This window comes from Chrysochloris asiatica, unplaced genomic scaffold (genome assembly GCF_000296735.1).
Source record: "Chrysochloris asiatica unplaced genomic scaffold, ChrAsi1.0 scaffold00069, whole genome shotgun sequence".
NCBI classification, from domain to species: domain Eukaryota; kingdom Metazoa; phylum Chordata; class Mammalia; order Afrosoricida; family Chrysochloridae; genus Chrysochloris; species Chrysochloris asiatica.
In genome coordinates this window covers 2,836,110-2,855,682 of record NW_006408587.1, presented here as the reverse complement: position 1 = coordinate 2,855,682, position 19,573 = coordinate 2,836,110, and the positions used below count along the sequence as shown (strand labels likewise).

The following is a 19,573-nucleotide window of genomic DNA, read 5'->3' as shown; positions in this document are numbered from 1 at the left end:
TATAGCTTTCTAGTTCTGCCAGCACCATCTGTTGAAGACACTATCCCTTCCCCATGTGATACATTTAGGTACTTTGTCAAAAATCAGTTGGCTGTATGTGGATGGATTAATATCTGGATTCTCGACTCTGTTCCACTGATCAATGTATCTTTCATTGTACCTGTACCAGGATGTTTTGACCACTGTAGCTGTGTAATAAAATTTGAAGTCAGGGAGTGAGGTTTCCAATCTTATTCTTCTAATTAAGCAGTGCTTTGTTTATCCTGGGTCTCTTTCCTTTCCATATAAAGTTTGTAATTGTTTTTTCCATCTCTATGAAGAATGTCATTGGAATCTGGATTAGGATTGCATTATATGTGTAAATTGCTTTGGGCAGTATTGACATTTTCGCAAGTTAAGTCTTCCTATCCAGGAGCATGGGACATTCTTCCATTTTTGTAAGTCTCTTTTGGTTTCTTGTATTAGTGTTTTGTAGTTTTCTTTGTATAGGTCCTTTGTTTCTCTGGTTACATTTATTCCTAGATATTTCATCCTTTGGGTGGCTATTGTAAATGGTATTGCTTTCCTAATATCATTTTCAGCACTGTAGTTTTTGGTTTCAAAGAATCCCACTGATTTATGTATGTTGATCTTAAATCCTGCCACTTTGCTGAATCTTCCAATGAGGTCTTGTAGCTTTTTTACTAAGTCTTTGGGGGTTTCTATGTATAGGATCATATCGTCTGCAAACAGAGAGAGTTTTATTTCCTCTTTGCTAATTTAGATGCCTTTAATTTTCCTGTCTTGCCTCATAGCTCTTGCTAAGACTTTCAGCACAATGTTGAATAGGAGTGATGACAAAGGGCATCCTTTTCTGCTTAGTGTTCACAGAGAGAAGGCTTTCAGTTTCTGTCCATTAAGAGTGATGTAGGCTTTTGTATATATGCTCTTAATTATGTTGAGGAATTTCCCTTCAATTCCTACTTTGTTGACTGTTTTTTCAGGAATGGATGTTGGATTTTGTCAAATGCTTTTTCTTCATCAATTGATATGATCATGTGGTTCTTTCCTTTTTTCTTATTTATATGGTGGATTATGTTGATCATTTTTCTAATGTTCAACCATACTTGCATCCCTGATATGAATCCTACTTGATCATTATGTATTATCTTTTTGATGTGATCCTGGATTCTGTTGGCCAGGATTTTGTTGAGAATGTTTGCATCTCTATTCATGAGGGATACTCGTCTATAAGCCTTTCTGTCTTAGTGACATCCTTCCCTGGTTTTGGTATGAAGGTTATGCTTGCTTCATAAAATGTATTAGGAAGTTTTCCATCCTCCTCTATATTCTGGAATATATAGCTCTTGCTAACATTTCCAGCACAATATTAAATAGGATCAGTGACAAAGGGCATCCTTTGTAGTATTTTGATGTTGAGTAGAGTTGGTGACAGCTCTTCCCTGAATGTTTAGTAGAACTCACCATTGAAGACATCTGGGCCTGGACTTCTTTTGGTTGGGAGTTTTTGATGAACTGATCAATTTCTTCTTTTGTTATGTTTTCTGTTCAAGTTTTCTACTTCACTGTGTATAAGTTTAGGTAGGTCATGTTTTCCGAAAAATGTATCCATCGCTTCAAAGTTTTCAAATTTGTCGAAGTACAACTCTTCATAGTATTCTGTTATTATCCTTCTGATTTCCTTTGGTTCCTTAGTGACATCACCCATGTGATTTCTAATGTGTGCTATTTGTCTCATCTCCCTTTTTTATTTTTTGTTAGGTTTGCCAATAGTCTGTCAATTTTGTTAAACTTTTCAAAGAATCAGCTTCTTGTCCTGTTGATTCTTCTATAGTTTTACTGATTTCTCTCTCATTTATTTCTGCTCTAATCTTTATTATTTCTTTTCTTTTGGTGGTTGTAGGTTCCCTCTTTTGGTCTGTTTCTAATTGTTGTAGGTGCTGTGTTAATGTGTTAATTTTGATTCTTTCTTCTTTTTGAATGTGTGTGTTTATTGCAATAAATTGTCCTCTGAGCACCACTTTTGTTGTGTTCCAAAAATTTTGGTATGTTGTGTTTTTGTTCTCATTTGTTTCTAGGAACTTTCTGAATTCTATTCTGAATTTAATTTCTTCTATTATCCAGTTGCTCTTCAGCAGGGTGTTATTGAGTCTCCATGCATTAAACTTTATTTCCTTGGTCTTCTTATTGTTGATTTCTAATTTTATGGCATTGTGGTCTGAAAAGATGCTTTGTAGTATTTTGATGTTTGTAAATTTATGGAGGTTTGTTTTGTGGTCAAACACAAAACAAATGTTCTATTCTGGAGAATGTTCCATGTGCACTAGAAAAGAATGTGTATTGTGCTGTCATTGGGTTGAATGTTCTGTACACATGTATGAGGTCCAGTTGGCTGACTGTCTTTGTCATATTTCTTTCTGGTTGTTCTATCCATTTTTGAAAGCTGTGTATTAAAATTGCCCACAATTATTATAGATCCATCTATTTCTTTCTTCAAATCTATTAGAGTTTGCTTTCTATATTTTGCAGCTCTTTCATTGGGAGCATAGATAGTTATTATGGTTATGTAATCTTGTTCAATTGTCCCTTTAATCATGAGATAATATTCGTCTTTATCCATTATGCTGGCTTTTGCCTTAATGTTTATTTTATCAGAGATTAGTACTGCCATTCCTGTTTGTTTTTTATTGCAATTAGCTTGGTATATTTTTTTCTATCCTTTGACTTTTAATCTGTTTTTATTTCTGTTTCTGAGATGTGTCTTTTGCTGACAGCATATTGAAGGATCTTTTTTTCTTATCAATTCCGCCACCCTCTGTCTCTTTACTGGTGCATTTAATCCGTTTACATTCAGTATACTTGTCAATAGGTATGGATTAATTGCTGCCATTATGTTTGTTTGTTTTTTATAGTGTTGCTTCTTTCTTTGTTCTGTGTGTCTTCCTTTGATGAGTTCATGCATTTTGAGTTCTTTCTTGTGAGTTTCCTCATAGTTTTGATATTTCCATGTTCTTCTTGGATTTTCATTTTCTTGATATATTGTGAAGTGTTAATTTTCTTTGAGGTCACCTTATATTCCATTACTTTCCCCCTCTATTTAGTGCAGTGTATTTTATTCTGTAATCTATCTGACCTTCTCACCATCTGGATATCTGTTCCTACGTGTTTACCTTCTTTTAAATGGTAATTGTTTTGTTCATAGACTTGACCTCCCAGATTCTCTGAGTTTATTCTCAGAGTTTTGTAATGTCTTGACTCTTCCTTCTTTCTATTTAATTCTGAAAGGTGCTGCCACGTATGTCAATCTCTAGTTGTTGTCTGTTCTTGTTGGTTCTCAGTCCTCAGAACTCCCTTTAGGATGTTTTGTAGCACAGGATTCGCTTTGGAAAAATCCCTTAGCTTCTGTTTATTCTGGAATGCTTTGATCACATGATCGTATTTGATTGATATCTTTGCTGGATAAAGGATTTTTGGTTGACAGTTTTTTTTTTGTTTGTTTGTTTGTTTGTTTTTTTCAGGGTTTTATATATGTCTCCCCATTGCCTTCTTGCTTGCATGGTTTCTGCTGAGATATCCGAGCTTAATCTGCCTTGCTTGCCTTTGTATGTAACACTTCTCTTTTCTCTAGCTGCTTTCAGGATTCTCTCCTTATCTTTGATTTTGGAGAGCTTGATTATGATATGTCTCGGTGATTTTCTTTTGGGGTCTATCCTTCCTGGGGTTCGTTGAGCTTCTTGAATGTTTATCTTTTCGCTTTTTAGGCTGTTAGGGAAATTTTCTTCCAGCAGTTCTTCAACTATTTCCTCTGTGGACTTGTGTGATTCTTCCTGTTTTGGAATGCAGATAATTCTTAAGTTATTCCTCTTTATGTTGTCCAACATCAATCTTAAACCTTCTTCAGATTTTTTTAAATCCTTTTTTCTGTTTGCTCTTCTTTCTTAGTAGTACTGAGAGATTTGTCTTCTAGATCACTAGTTCTACCTTCCATCTCTTCTGTAGTGCTCAGTTACCCTTTCAGTGTATTTTCTTTCTGATATTCTATTATTGATCATTTGGACCTCTTTCTGTAGGTTTTGAATTATTTCCAATGCTGTATCTATCTTATTTGATTGTTCCTGTAGCACTTTCCTGACTTCTTCCTTGTTTTTCTCAACTCCATTATAAAGTGTTTTGAACATTTTATCATCATTTTTCTGAAATTTTTCTCAGGCATTTCCAAGGCCTGCTCTCCTTCCAGAATGTAGTCCATATCTACCTCTAGTTCATTTGTCTCAGACATTTTATCTTGTTTCTGGACATGTGCTGATATGGTCATCTGCTTTTGCTTTTTGGGCATGTTTAGTGTTTATCTGTAGCCTTAATACTTAATTGAGTGTGTGTTTTGGTATTTTTTTATGCTTTCTGATTGCCTCCAGGTAGATGTGATCAGGATGTGAGCTTCCCTTTTCATTCTTTTTATTGGTTAACTCAGAGTAACTTTCACAGGTGTTGTCTGCCTCCCTGGTGTATGGCAGTTGGCATTGGTTCTTGCCTGGATTTTGGTGTTTTTATAGAGTTGTGATTTTATCTTGACTATATGACAGCAGTTTCTGTCTCTTCTTGGTAATACAGGGAGAGAGAGAGAGTCCCCAAAGGTAAAAGGAGGAGCATAAAACAGCAAAATAGCAACAGTAAAAAAAAGAAAAAAACCCACACTAGATTGGATACTGTATTCTATAATTACAGAAAGGGGAGAGGAGGGAGAGAAGAAGAAGGAAAAAAAAATCTGTAGCCTAATATGAGCATGACTTTAGTGTCCTCTTTTAGCTTCTTGCCTTCAAGGCCATCTGATAAATTTCAAGATGCCACTGTTGGTTGTTATGCTATACCTCAGAATTTAATTTAATGTTTGGCCTGTTTTGTTTTTTCTACTCTCTTTCCCTCTCCACACCCCTTATTCTGGCCTTTTCCCTATTAAAAAACAGTTCAGGGCTGGTTCTTGGGCTGAGAGTATCTGTGCACATGCATGGCAGAAGAACCCTCCAGTGGTGGGAGTGGTCAGTGTCCTTTTGCTCAGGCACCCCTCGAGTCACCAGAATGAAGGTGTGCAAACAGTGAGTGACCAATGAACGGATACCAAAAAAAGAAAATCAGAACAAAGCAAAACTGACAAAGTGTATTGTCCACCTTTGCTCCAAGGTTCCCACAGTGTTATGCCATGGTGGGTGTGCTCCCCCACTTGGTCTTGCCATTTGGTCTCACCCAAGTTGTTGGCTCCAGGCTGTTGAGCCCGGCAGATTCAAAAGTATGCAATTTCTTACTTCCGCTACAAGTTCCACTAGGCATTAGCCTTCAAACTTTTAAAATATTCCTACCTATGTGATTCAGAGTTTTGGAGCTCTTCCCTGAACCCGCTTCACCTGGTATTCTGTGGCAATGCTGAAGACGAACTTCACTGCACCTCTACCCTATCCACCATGAAGTCTCACCTCCTGAATATATATTTTTAAATAATATTTTTCTGCTGAAACACTACACAAAGATTTTATACAAGTCATTTTGGTGTCACCATTCTGGAAGTGTCAGCTGGTGTGGTCCACACCCCAACATCCTCTGGTTTTCTGAGAAGATTGAGTGACTTACCCTTGCTTTGCATATCATGATGGATCAAAAGATAAGACAACACAAAAATCAACTTAAAACTTTTTTCTTTATTTTGGAAGCAGGGTAAGACATGAACATAAATTAATCTGGAGAAATAAATATCCTCTTAATAGAGAAGTGAGAACTGCGTTTCTCTGGATAAATTATTTGGTCTCACCAGTATAACATATAAACAGAACTATATATCTCATAAAAAGTTTTATAGCACTGTAACGCTTTCTTTAAATATTTAGTGATCTGGGGCACTTTACTGTTATAGCATGATTCTAAGTTATAGTTACAAATTCCAAGATCCAATGCTGTAAATTAAATAAGCATAAATCTATGCATATTTCCTAGGAAGAATGGCATCAAAATGCTAACAAAAGTTATCTATGGTTGAATTTTCTTTTAATTATTTTGTTTTCTCTGTTTTCCTATACTTTGGCAATGTGTAGATCAAAATAAAATAACATAAGAGGAAGTGAAAAAAGTAGTGAAATGATTCAAGGGAGACAGCAGTAGGTAAAGATATTAGTAGACTTCCTGCTAGTTTGAAAATAATAATTTTACAATTTTTAAAAATTGTATTATGCAAAATAGATATATGTTTTCATACTTAACACAGTAGGAATTCAAATAAAAATATTGGTCAAGTGCTTTTCCAAAATAAAAACAATGAAAAAAATTACAATCTGATTTCAGTGTAATAAAAGGTAAATGTCTGGAACATATTGTGCTGTTGAGTTGGTTCCAACTTGTATAGACACTGTATAGGGTTTCCGAGGAGTGTTTGATGAATTTGAACTGTCAATCTTGTGGCTAGTAGTCCAGTATTTATCCTATATCACCACACCAGGACTCCAAATATGCTAGGCATATATACTGCTGCTGCTGCACGCTGTCAAGTTGGTGCTAGCTCATAGCAACCCTATATAGGGTTTCCGAAGCTATAGATACATATGGGAGCAGAAAGCCTCATCTTTCTCTAGTGGAACAGCTGGTGGATTAGACTTGTTAACCTTGTGGTTAACAAAGCAATACATAAGCCACTATGGTGCCAGGACTTCTTACTATGCATAGATTATGTGTGGAATGAATGAACTAATGGTCATTGAACAATAGAGTTTGCATTTTTAAATCCTGTCTCTGCTGCCCTCCAGTGGCTCATAGGGTCAATTTTGAAGGACTTCAAATTAGAAAATTAAGTGCCATCCATTCTCTTGATCCTTATTTGAGAAGAGTTTGAATTGTTAGGTTTGAGAACCTGGTATTTTTCTTGGACAGAACTTTATATTTGTCCTCTCAGATATTACGTTGGTATATCAAGACCAAATCCCCAAAGCCAAATGCATTACCCATCTACTCTCACTTGCAGATGGGCAGACTGCATTAATAGTCATAGATGATGTAAATGAACATTAATGTCTGTATATTTACAGTTTGTAGAGATTTTCATTTGTATTACTTTAAGCTGCTACTAAAAAACTGTGGTGGTACTAATTGCAGCCATTTTATTAGAAATAGCTCTAGGATATCTTGTTAACTTACCAAATAATGATGGGGGTGGTGTTAGTGTTGTCATGTTCTAGTAAGCTTGATATAAGCATCTTGTGAGCACCTTTGTACTCTACACTTACCCATCATATTAACAAACTGTTGTAGAAAGATGTTAATTTAAGAGCAAATATCATCAACAAATGCCAGTTCTGTAATCTGGTGAACATTGCTGTTGTTTGGTGTCTTCAAATCACTTTTAAAACATAATGAGTCTATGTTCAACAGAATAAAACACTACCTGGTCCTTCACCATCCTTAGAACTGTTCCTTTTTTGAGCCCATCATTGTAACGATTACGCCAATCATCTTGTTTTGGGTATCCCTCTTTTTCATTGATCTTCTACCAACCGTGGTATCCTTCTCCAGGAACTGGTTTTCCTCTTGAGAGTGTGTTCAAAGTACATGAGATGAAGTCTCAGCATCCTCATTTCTAAGGAGCATGCCAATTGGGCTCTTCCAGCATAGATTTGTTCATTTTTCTGGTGGTGGGGGTGATTGTGTGCTATTAAGTCAGTTGTAACTCATAGTACCTCTTTGTAGGGTTTCCAAGGATGTAAATCTTTATGGGAACAGAAAGCCTCATCTTTCTCCTGCAGAGAGATTGGTGGATCTAACTGGTGACCTTGAGGTTAGCAGCTCAATGTGTAACCACCTATGCTACTAGGACTCCTTATTCTGCTGGTTGTCCATGATTTAGTAAATATTATTTATCAGCACCATAAATTCAAGTTAACTAATTCTTCAGTCTTCCTTATCCACTGTCCAACTTTTGTATGCATAAGAGATGATTGAAAATACCATGACTTAGGTCAGGTACCTTCTAGTCCTCAAAGTGACATCTTTGTTCATTACCACGTTAAAGAGATCTTTTGTAGAAGATTTGCCCAATGCAACATATTGTTTTATTTCTTGACTGCTGCTTCCATGAGAATTGATTGTTGATCCAAGTAAAATGAAATCCTTGACAATTTCAATATTTTCTCTGTTTATCATAATGTTGTTTATGATACAGTTAGGATATTTGTTTTCTTTCCATTGATGTGTAATCCATACCGAAGGCTGAAGTCTTTGATCTTCATCAGTAAGTGCTTCAAAGTCCTCTTCACTTTCAGCAAATGAGATTGTGTCATCTGCATATGGAAAATTATTGATAAGCCTTCCTCCAAACTTGATGCCATGTTCTTCTTCTTATAGTCCAGATTCTCAAATTACTTACTCAGTGCAAAGACTGAATAAACATAATGAATACTCAGTGTAAAGATTGAATAAACATAATGAAAGGATAAAATCCTGACACATCTTTCTTGATTTTAAAACATTCAGTATCTCCTTTTCAAACCACTGCCTCTCTTGGACTATGTAATTTCCATATGGAATTCCCACTCTTCTAAATGTTTTCCATACTTTGTTATGATCCACACAGTTGAATACCTTTGCGTAGTCTATAAAACACAAGTAAACTTTTTTTTTTTTTTGGTATTCTTTAGCTTTCAATCAAGATCCATCTGAAATTAGCAATGATATTCCTTATTTCACATTCTCTTCTGAAGCCTGCTTGAATTTCTGTTGATGTATTGCTGCAACTGTTTTTGAATTGTCTTCAGCAAAATGTTACTTGTGAGTGGAAGTGAGGGAAAGGCAGTAATGAAGATATGGACTGAGTTCAACCATGTTCCATAGACTCTTGTCAACCTTGAAATGAAAGAGAGAAGAAGAAGGGCTGATTGGTCCAAAGTTTGGGAGACTTTGGAATTCCTGAGCCCATGGACACTGATCTAGCCACTGTGGACTAGAGCTGAGAGTGAAGCATACAGCTGACATTAAGTGGGGGGAAGTGTGCAAGAACTCCCAAACTTGCAGATGGTACCCATGTAACCTAGCTTCAATGGCTTGATGATCAGAATTCGACTAGAGGAAGATAAAGAAGTTTAAATTAAACTGCTACAATTTGATGTACTTAACCTTTGCTTATGGATGTAGTATTTCAAAATACCAATGGAGAGGTATGGAGTCTTTACATCAAGGATCAGGCCTATCCCCTCAGTACACAGGGTTGATAGGGACGGGTAACTTAGACATTGGATACCTAAAATGGAGGGGCTGTAAAGGTACGAAGTGACTGGTTTTCAAGTTTTCAAGAGGGAATTTAGTTTCAGAGCAAGAAGCAGGGGCGTAGAATCCCCACTGAATAGTTTTCATCTTGTCTAGATGGGTGTGGTGAAAGTAGAAGGGGATAGGATTCTTTTGATTTGGTAGTAATTGTTATCATGACAAATTGCAATTGTCACAACTGAAAAGGTAGAAGAGGTTTAACAAAACGGGGGAGTAGTTAATCTTAAATTCCAGGAACAGAGGCTTCTAGGACCATCAAGAGGGAAGAGCATGAGGCAAACATGGGATCCTAACCAGAGAAGCAGCCACACCAGAGACGAAGGCAGAGGTGACGGCATGAAGACAAAAAGCAGCTGAGGACTCTAGACTCATGGAAAGAGAAAGATTGTATGCTAGCAGGCAGGAGGCTGGCTTGCAAAATGTGCCTTTTGGTTGTTTAAACAATTATATATTCCTGTGTGTTTTTGTGTACATTAAAAAAAAAGAGTAAATAGAGGCAAATACTGTTAACTGATGGTGCATGGAGGGAATTATAATCATTGCAATGAAACAAAATACAATTGGTTTAGTGCAAAACTGATATTCTACCATGTAAACAATCACTCAAGTGACAATAAAGCCTTTTAAAAAATGTTACTTGCATGTGATTTTAACGATATTTTAAAAATAATTTCTGCTTCCTTTGGGATAAGAAAAAAAAATTGATGTCTTCCAGTTGGCTAGCCAGGTCTTCCAAATTTCTTGGAATAGATGAGTGCTTCTAACAGTGCATCATCTTGTTAAAACATTTCATTTTGCATTTTATCAATTCCTGGTGCCTTGTTTTTTTCACCAGAGCCTTCAATGCAGCTTGGACTTCTTCCTTCAAAATTACTGGTCCCTGACCATATTTTACCTCCTTAATTTCTTTTTGGTACAGGTACTATGTATATTTCTGCTCCCAAAAAGATTTATGGCCTCAGAAACCCTATACAGGGTTACAATGAGTTAGAACCAACTCCATGGCACTTAACAACAATAGCTAACCCATGAGAGCAAGCCTTTGAACCATTCATTCCAGTTTAATTTCCTCCTGATAATTTGCATTTCCACTGATTATACATTTTAGTAAGATTCCCAGGCGATTCTTACAGGTCACCTGGTGATTCTGATTTTACAAATTCACGGTGATGATTCATATGCATGCAGGCAATTCATATATACCCCAAGGTGATTTTTATGTATTCATAGGTGATTCTGTGGCTCCTGTTAAACTGTAGATTTTGATTCAGTATATCTGGGGTGCAAATGCAAACTTGCAGCAGAGAGATCAAATCAGACTAAAGCCCTGGATCAGAGTGACATCCTGAATGTAGCTGGTCTTTGGAGTGGGCACAGGAGGAAATCTTTCAGTTTCCAAGAAAATGGAGTTTCTGACATTGGCTATGATCTACTCCAAGGATTCTGTGCTTCAGACTGCATTCTGGAGTTCTAGTTAAGGATCTTCAGTTGAGTCCTCTACTTGATGACGTCTTAAAATGACTTACCTTTACCTGTCATCATAGTTCTTCTGGAACATCTTTTAGCAGAGGAAGTCTCTCAATTCCTTCCTCATCTGTACCATATTTCTAGGTGGGATTTTATCTCTATATTTTTGTTCATATGCATTCTATCATTTAAACAATCTCTTCCTTTTCTGTAGTTATAGCTCACGTGTCTCTTATAATAATGAATATATATATTTCTTATTCTAAATTGCTGTTGTTGTTAGGTGCTGTTGAGTTGGTTCCAACTCATAGCAACCCCGTGCACAACAGAATGAAATATTGACTGGTCTTCTGCTATCCCCACAATAGTTTTGAGCCCATTGTTGCAGCCAACATGTCAATGTATCTTGTTAGGGATCTTCCTCTTTTGGGATGATGCTGTACTTTACTAAGAACGATATCCTTTTCCTGGACTGGTTCCTTCTGATAACATGTCCAAAGCACATGAGATGAATCCTTGCCATCCTTGGATGTTCTAAGGAACATTCTGGCTGTACTTCTTCCAAGATAGATTTGTTTGTTGTTCTGGAAGCCCATGGTACTTTGATTACTCTTCACCAGCACCATAACTCAAATGCATTAATTCTCTGGTCTTCCTTTTTTATTGTCTAGCTTTCACGTGCATCTGAAGTAATTGGAAATGCCATGACTTGGATCAGGTGCACTTTAGTTCTTAAACTGACATCTTTGTTCTTTAGTATTATAAAGAGGTCTTCTGCAGCCTATTTGCTCAGTATAATACTTGGTTTAGTTTCTTGACTGATGTTTCCATGAGCATTGATTGTGGATCATGTAAAATGAAATCCTTGACTACTTCATTCTTTTCTGTTTATCATGATACTGTTTTTTGGTCTAATTGTAAGGATTTTTGTTTTCTTTTACACTGAGTTGTAATCCTCAGTTAGGTTATTGGAATTTTGTGCATTTTATTGATGCTTTCACAAACTCTTGAGTTTAATAACTGTATCATTTTTCTACTTTTCACCACATAGTAATTTTGCAATGTGTTTTCAATTAAATTATTGAGAACATTATAAAAATAAATGTTTTTAGAACTTATCCTAAGGTAATAATTTTCTCATCAAATCATTTTTTATGATAGTGAAGCACAAAAAAACACAAAACAAAATTTTATGACCAAAAGAAATGCTTTGTTTACCCTTTGTCACTGAGTCAATTCCAGCATATAGTGACCTAAAGAACAGAGTAGAACTGCCCTATAGGGTTTCCAAGACTAATTATTTATGGGTTCTGGCTGCCTTGTCTTTTTCCCAAGGAGCAACTGGGTCAGTTTGAACTGCCAGCCTTTTGGTTACCACTCAGCACTTAACCATTGTACCATGTGCATAATATAAATTCAGTACCAACATAAAGGGTAATATTAAAATTATATTTATTTAAATATAGATTTGCTTGTGGAGGATTTTGATAAATATCAAGTAAATAATAAGATTGCAAACCATTTTATGAATGGAAAAGTAAAACAAAGTATACTGCTGCTGCTATGTGCCATTGGACCCATGCCAACTCATAGAGACCCTGTATAGTGTTTCCCAGGCTATAAATCTTCACAGGAGCAGAAACTTCTCATTGCTCTCCAATGGAGTGACTGTTGGATTCGAACTGCTGACCTTGGAATTAGCAGCTCAACACATAAACCACTACACTACCAGGTCTCCTTAAAAGGAATTATTTGCAGTTTAAATTTTTGTAAGAAATATGTGTATATATACTTATTTGGAAGTCCTGGTGTGGTGCTGTGGGTTAATGCATTGGACTGCAAAGTTGATTCGAACTGTGAGGTTGGAGGTTCAGGCTCACCAGTTGCTCCTCAGAAACCCTGTACAGGGTCACTATGTGTCGAAACTGATTCGGTGGCACTTACCAACAACAACAACAGCATACCTATTTTTGTCTGTGTTATATATATATGCACATGTTTGGGAGAATATGATCTATGTTACTGACAGTGATCTTATCCGTACAGGGTTTCCAAGGAGCAGCTGGTAGGTTTGAACTGCTGACCTTGTGGTTCACAGTCCAGTGCTGATCCTACAGTGCCACATCAAGTTTGGTTGTTGTTAAGTGTCATCAAGTCAGTTCTGACCCATAGCAACCTTGTATAAGGTTTCTGAGGAGTGACTGATGAACTTGGACCGCCAACCTTGCAGTTCAAACTGACTTTGCAGTTCAGTGCTTTAACACAGTCAACAAAAAATGAGCTAAGTAGAAAAATTAAGAAGACTTTTATCATTGAGACATTATGCAGGAACAGATACTAAGTAAAGAAGAAGCCAACAAAAGCAAAAAACACACTGAGAATGTTACCTAGTAGAGTTCAAGTTTTACTAAAAGCTCAGTTGAGTAGATAACACTCCTGATGTGGCACTGTAGGATAAGCACTGGACCACAAGGTCAGTTTGAACAGCAAGGTTGGTGGTTCAAACTCACCGGCTACTCCTTGTAAACCCTACATAGGGTTGCTATGAGTTGGAACTAACTAAACAGCACTTAGCAACAACAACATAAAAACTGTGGTTTGTGGTTCAAACCCACTAGCCACTCCTCAGAAACCCTTACAGGGTGGCTGAATCATAGTGACTCAACAGCATACAACAGTGTTGTGATAATGAGGCTTTCATTTTTATGATCATTACATTTTCATGACAACAAAACACATGCAAATAAGATAAATATTTAAGTGTTGTGTGTTAGTCTAGTTAGTTCCAATTTGAGCAAAATCCTAAAGTAGAATTTTTGTTACAGTCAACGATAACATTATGAGAAAATAATTTGAGTAACAATTGTTAACAGTAAACTTAAACCTCTGGCTCAAGTAGTCTTTGATCTTCATCAGTAAGTATTTTAAATCCTTTATCCCTTTCAGCAAACAAGTTGTAACACATGCATATCGCAGATTGTTAATGAGTCTTCCTCCAATCCTGGTGCTAAATTTTTCTTCATATAATCCAATTTTTCAGATTATTTGCTTAACATACAGATTAAATAGATATCATAAAAAGATATGACCCTGGTACCCACCTTTCCTGATTTTAAACAAATTAAACAAATCCTCTTGTTCTGGTCTAATAACTGCCTCTTGGTCTATGTAGAGGTTCCTCATGAGCAAAACTAAATGTTCTGGAATACGCATTCTTCACAAAGCTATCCATAGCTTGTCATCTTTCACACAGTCAAAGGCCTTTGGTTGTCAATAAAGCACAAGTAAACATCCTTCTGGTATCATTTGGCTTATAGCCAAGGGATATCATCAGCAATGATATCCCTTGTTTCTCTTTGGAATCCAGTTTGAATTTCTGGAAATTCCTGTCAATGTACTATTGAAACCATTTTTTAATTATCTTCAACAAAATTTTACTTGCACATAGTATTAATGACATTGTTTGATAATTTCCACATTCTTCTGGTCACCTCTCTTTCAAGTGGGCACAAATATAGACTGCTTTCAATTGATTGGCCAGGTAGCTATCTTTCAAATTTCTTGGCATAGATGAATGAGTGCCTACTGTGCAGCATCAGTTTGTTGAAACATTTAAGTTTGTATTCCATCATCTCCTGGAGCTTTTTATTTATTGTTTTGCCAATTGCGTCAGTGCAGCTTGAACTTCTTCCTTCAGTACCAACAGTTATGGTTCATATGCTACCTCTTGAATATAGACCATTTCTTTTTGGTACAGTGACTCTGTGTATTCCTTCCATCTTCTTTTGATATTTCCTGCATCATTCAATATTTTGCACATAGAATCCTTCAACATTGCAACTCGAGGCTTGAACTTTTTCTTCAGTTCTTTTGGCTTGAGAAATGCTGAGTATGTTCTTCTCTTTTGGTTTCCTAACTCCAGGTCTCTGCACATTTCATTATAATATTTGACTTTGTCTTCTCTAGCTGTCCTTTGAAATTTCCTGTTCAGCAATTTTACTTCCTTATTTCTTCCATTTGCTTTAGCTTCTCTATGCTCAAGAGCAAGTTTCAATATCTCTTCTGACATCCATTTTGGTCTTTTCTTTCTTCCCTGTCTTTTTTTTTTTGCAAAACATTACACATTTTTTTTTATTATTAAATGAGAAAATCTCATTTGTTACATCATCACATTGCTAGTCAGAGAAATGCTGCAGTGATGAAGTCAATGTTGGATCAACCAAAGTCCTCATTTCTACAACATTCATTTACAAAGAAATTATGTTCAACACAGCCCAACACAACATTCTTGGTTTTCTTCATATTGAAGTCTCCCCCAAAATAATCTTCTAATGGGGTATTTTACTACATAAATTATAGTTCTTCATTTTTACAATTCACCCCAAACTGTATGAGAGATGTATCACACTAATATTTCTAAAGCTGTTAGGAAATCCTTCACATATCATCGTCATCTGATGTGTCACTGCTACTTGTTTCTGTGTCATCATTCTCAATAGTGGGTTGAAAGTGCTGTTTTTCCAGGGACCAAACTTGAAGTCACAGATCAGGCCATTTTTCAAAACGCCATTTTATCTCAGACCGTTCTTCTATAACTGTTCACTAATAACTTGAAATTCTCTAATTTCATCCTCAGTTAAGGGAGCACATGTTTCATCATTTTCACTATCTTCCTGCCAGCCCATTTCCTTTAACAACCTGTGTTCTGCCTCAGGTGAACTTGAAAGAACATCAGTTTGTGGAGAAGTTGAAGACTGTATAATCTGTTGAGAAATCACTGAGGCATTCCCATTCTCTTGTGGAATTTCACTTTCATCAAAGTTTCAGTTTATATGCCTCTCTTGGTGTGTACTATTGCTGTTATGCAAATTAAATGAGTCGTCATGTCATCCTTCTCTGAGACAGCATGGCTTTCATCTTCATGCTCCTCTTCTATTCTGTGCCTTTTCAATGCTTTCAAAACTTCACTCTTTTTATCAGTACGCATTCGTGTCAGTTTGGTTAGACAAGGTTGCTGATTAAGTTTGTCAACAGGTTAAGAGGAATTTGAGTGATTACACTCTTTCACTGAGTTGGTTGATGGACTACAATTCTTGGCAGTTGATTTGAAAGTATTAAAGTTGCCAACACCATATGTAGACTCATGAGGGAAAGGAGTTCCAACTTTATTTTCTTTAGTTTGGCTTTTCCATTGTGTAGGTTTTGTCAGTGGAGCAGCAGGTTTAGGGACCAAGTCTTTATAAACTCTTGGACCAGTCCCGTTCTTAACTGGTTGTGACTGAAGATTTCCCACTACTGGGAATCCAGATAGCTGTAAGTCTTTTGCATTACCTTTCTTAATGACCAACATTCTTGGAGCTCTAGATTTAGGATTTGGAGGCTATTCCCATATACCCGCAGCTAGAGATTTATTCTGATTTGGTTCTCTCTCATACTCAGGATTTAAAGATGGAAAATCCTCAGCTTCAAATTGTTTTTGTTCTCTCTTGCCTTCTTTCCTCCCTGTTTCATTGACAGGTAAATTGTTTTCATGTAATCCTTGGCTTTTTCCAGAATGGAAAATACTGCTACGAGAACAGGAACTTCCACCATGGTATCCCCCTCGATGATTTATGTTTTCAGTACCATTTCTTCCATGTGTACGCCATCCATTTTTTTCTTTCCTTCCAAAATTACCTCCATTAGGATGCCCAATGCCAGAATCAAAGCCATCTGAAGAGTTGTGTCGTCGTCGTTTCACATCATAACGATTTTCTGTCCATGAAAAGTTTTCAGAATGCTTCTCAAAACTCAGTGACAACTTAGTTGATGATGGTGGTGTAGGAAAATTAAGCCAGGATGGAGCAAAGTCATGCTGCGCCATTTAGGTCCAGTCTCTCTGACTCAGTGAAACAAGGCTTCAACACCTCATGGCAAAAGTCCAAATTCCAACAGGACTGCACAGGAAGATGTTGGTTTTTCTTCTGTAATCTTTATGTTTTCCAGTTCTTTTTTTGTTTTTTTGGTTTTTTTTTTGTATCCTCTGAAGTAATTTCCAAGTTCTTTGAAGATACTTAACCTACGACTATTTGACATAGAGTTACTTCAAGTCAGCTACCGATATTTCTGTAAAGTTTTCATATGGCTATGTCCAGAATTAGCCAAGTTCCTTGGATTTAAGATTATAAAGTCGTCTGAGGCCTGTCTTCTTTATTATTCCACATACTTGTCACTGTTCTATTTATCCTCTCCTCATGAAATATCCAATTTTTGAGACCAAAAACAAAAAGAAAATTTCACATCTGAAGAGCATTTCTAAACATCACCGTAGACAAGGAGACGCATAGCTATCTCAATACTACCATGCTGCTGGGAAACTGCAACATCTTAAATTTCCATGTAAATAAAAGATAAAAGGGAAAAAATTCTGTATTCTTCAAATGTCTTCACTGAGAAAAGCTGTCCCATTGTGGTATGAAAATGGTGAGTTCAAAAATTGCTAACACTTTTAATAAAGGTAAAAATTAATTACCATGAAATTTCAGCAATATTTGAACAGTAATTTAAAACTACTGAAACTGCTCAGTACACAAATCAAACATATCTTAGTTTGGGCTGAAGAGCACCAACAGGGGGCAGTGGGTAAGCAGCAAAAATTCCACCAGCTGAAATACTTTAACCAGTTATATAATCCGTTTGAACCAAAAACTGAAGAAATGCCTGGTCTCTTTTTAGGTAGTTTGTTGAATTGTTCACTATTAGCAATTCACTTCAGAGATGATTCTTGCCAATTTTTTTTTTTTTTTTCAATTTTATAAACTTCGGGAACAAAAATATCCAAAACCATTGTAATTCCAAAATGGCCACTTCAAATATCCGGGGCCGTCTAAACATACAAACACAAAAAAACATCCTAGAAGATGATCTTCTTATCTGAGTAACCCAATCACCTTCTGGCCCATCAGAGGTGCCCCTGGTCTGGGGGTGCCGCTGCTCTCGATCCTGGGAGGAGGTTTTCGGTACTTTGAATAATCTCTTTATCCGCTTTTCCCTCTCCCACAACCAGGCTCAGTCCCAAAATGGCGCCGACCCGATCCGCAATCTTCTTCCCTGTCTTTTTAATGACCTTTTGTTTTCTTCGTATATGATGTTATTGATGTCATCCTACAACTTAGTGGCGTTAGTGGTTAAAGCATAAATTAACTGATTTTCCTTGAAGGCATATGGATATTGTTCTATAACAGACAGCATTGCACGTCAAGATAGATCTTGATATGATCTTTTTGATGATGAATGTGATACCATTTCCCTTTATTTGGTCATTCCCAGCATAATAAACCATGTGATTGATGGATTCAAAATGACAAATATTAGTACGTTTCAGGTCACTTATGCCCAGGATATCGATCATTAGGTGTTCTATTTCATTTTTGACAGCTTCCAATTTTCCAGGATTCATATTTCATACATTCCATGTTTTGATTACTAATGGATGATTGCAGCAATTTTTTTCTCATTTTGAGTTGTGCCCTATCAGCAAATGGGGCACAACTCAAAACTTTGCTTCATTCATGTCAGTATGTTTAACTTTACTTCCCCAGTCATATTTGGTGTAGCTTCCAACCGGAGGGGCTCATTTTGTGGCACTATATCTGGCAATGTGCTGCTGCAATTCGTAATGTTTTTATCTTCCGGCACTAAAACTGATAATGTTCCACTGCTATTCATAAGGTTTTCAGTGTCTAACTCTTCAGAGTACCGTGAATTGCCAGAAAAACAAACAAATCTGTGTTGGAAGAAGTGCTACCAGAATGCTTCTTAAAAGCCAAGATGGTCAGATTTTATCTCTCATCCTTTAGACATATTATCAGGAAGGATCAATCTCTGGAGGAGGACATCATATTTGGTAAAGTGGAGGGTCGGTGAAAAAGAGGGAGACCCCATAAAGATGGACTGGCACAATGGCAGCAACAATGGGCTCAAGCATAGCAGCACTTGTGAGAATGGGAAAATACCAGGCAATGTTTCCTTCTGTTGTACATAGGGCCCCTATGGGTCAAAACCGACTCGACGGCACCTAACAACAACCATTCTGAAGTAGTCCACCTGTCCTTCTTCCTAAACTGTCTTAGATTGAAAGCTTTGGTGAAACCTGTAAACCACGGGTGACCATGCTTGTATTTGAAATACTGGTAGCTTTGCTTCCAGCATCACAGCAACACACAAGCCACCGCAGTATGACACATCCACAATTTGTTACTGGTTCACAAGTAAACAGAGACTTTGGGGAGAAGAGTGTTGAACTTTACAAAATATAAATGTTTTACTCTATCTTCTTGAATATATGGAGCACATTTACAGTAACTGTTTGAATTTCTTTGTTGTTGTTAAGTGCTGGCTAATTGGTTCTGACTCATAGCGACCCCTACAGGGTTTCCAAGGAGCAGCTGGTGGATTTGAACCACTGCCCTTGGGGTTAGGAGTCCAGTGCTTATCATACTGTGCCACTTGTTATGTGTGGGTCTATTTTCATTGATTGGTTTTTCTGTTGGGTATGGTTATATTTTCTTGCTTCTTTGCATGACTCATAAACTTTTATTGGATGACATTGTTGAATGCTGGATTTTGTTGTACACCTTGAAATATCTGGGGGTTTTATTCTGAGATTCAGTCAAATTGCTTTGATTAGTTTAATTTTTCTTGTCAAGTACAATGCTTAGTATTAGTGGAAAACGAGACATGCTCCCCTTGTTTCTGATTTTAATGAAAATGACTATTTCCCTACAAATAAACATTTTCAGGATATCTATGTAGGATGAGTGAATTTTGGGAC

General features: G+C 36.7%; 1 pseudogene; it reads right to left on the bottom strand.

Annotated features, from left to right (window-relative positions):
- Nucleotides 1-15,198: 15,198 nt before the first annotated feature.
- Nucleotides 15,199-16,624, bottom strand: LOC102832634 (annotated as a pseudogene).
- Nucleotides 16,625-19,573: the final 2,949 nt, after the last annotated feature.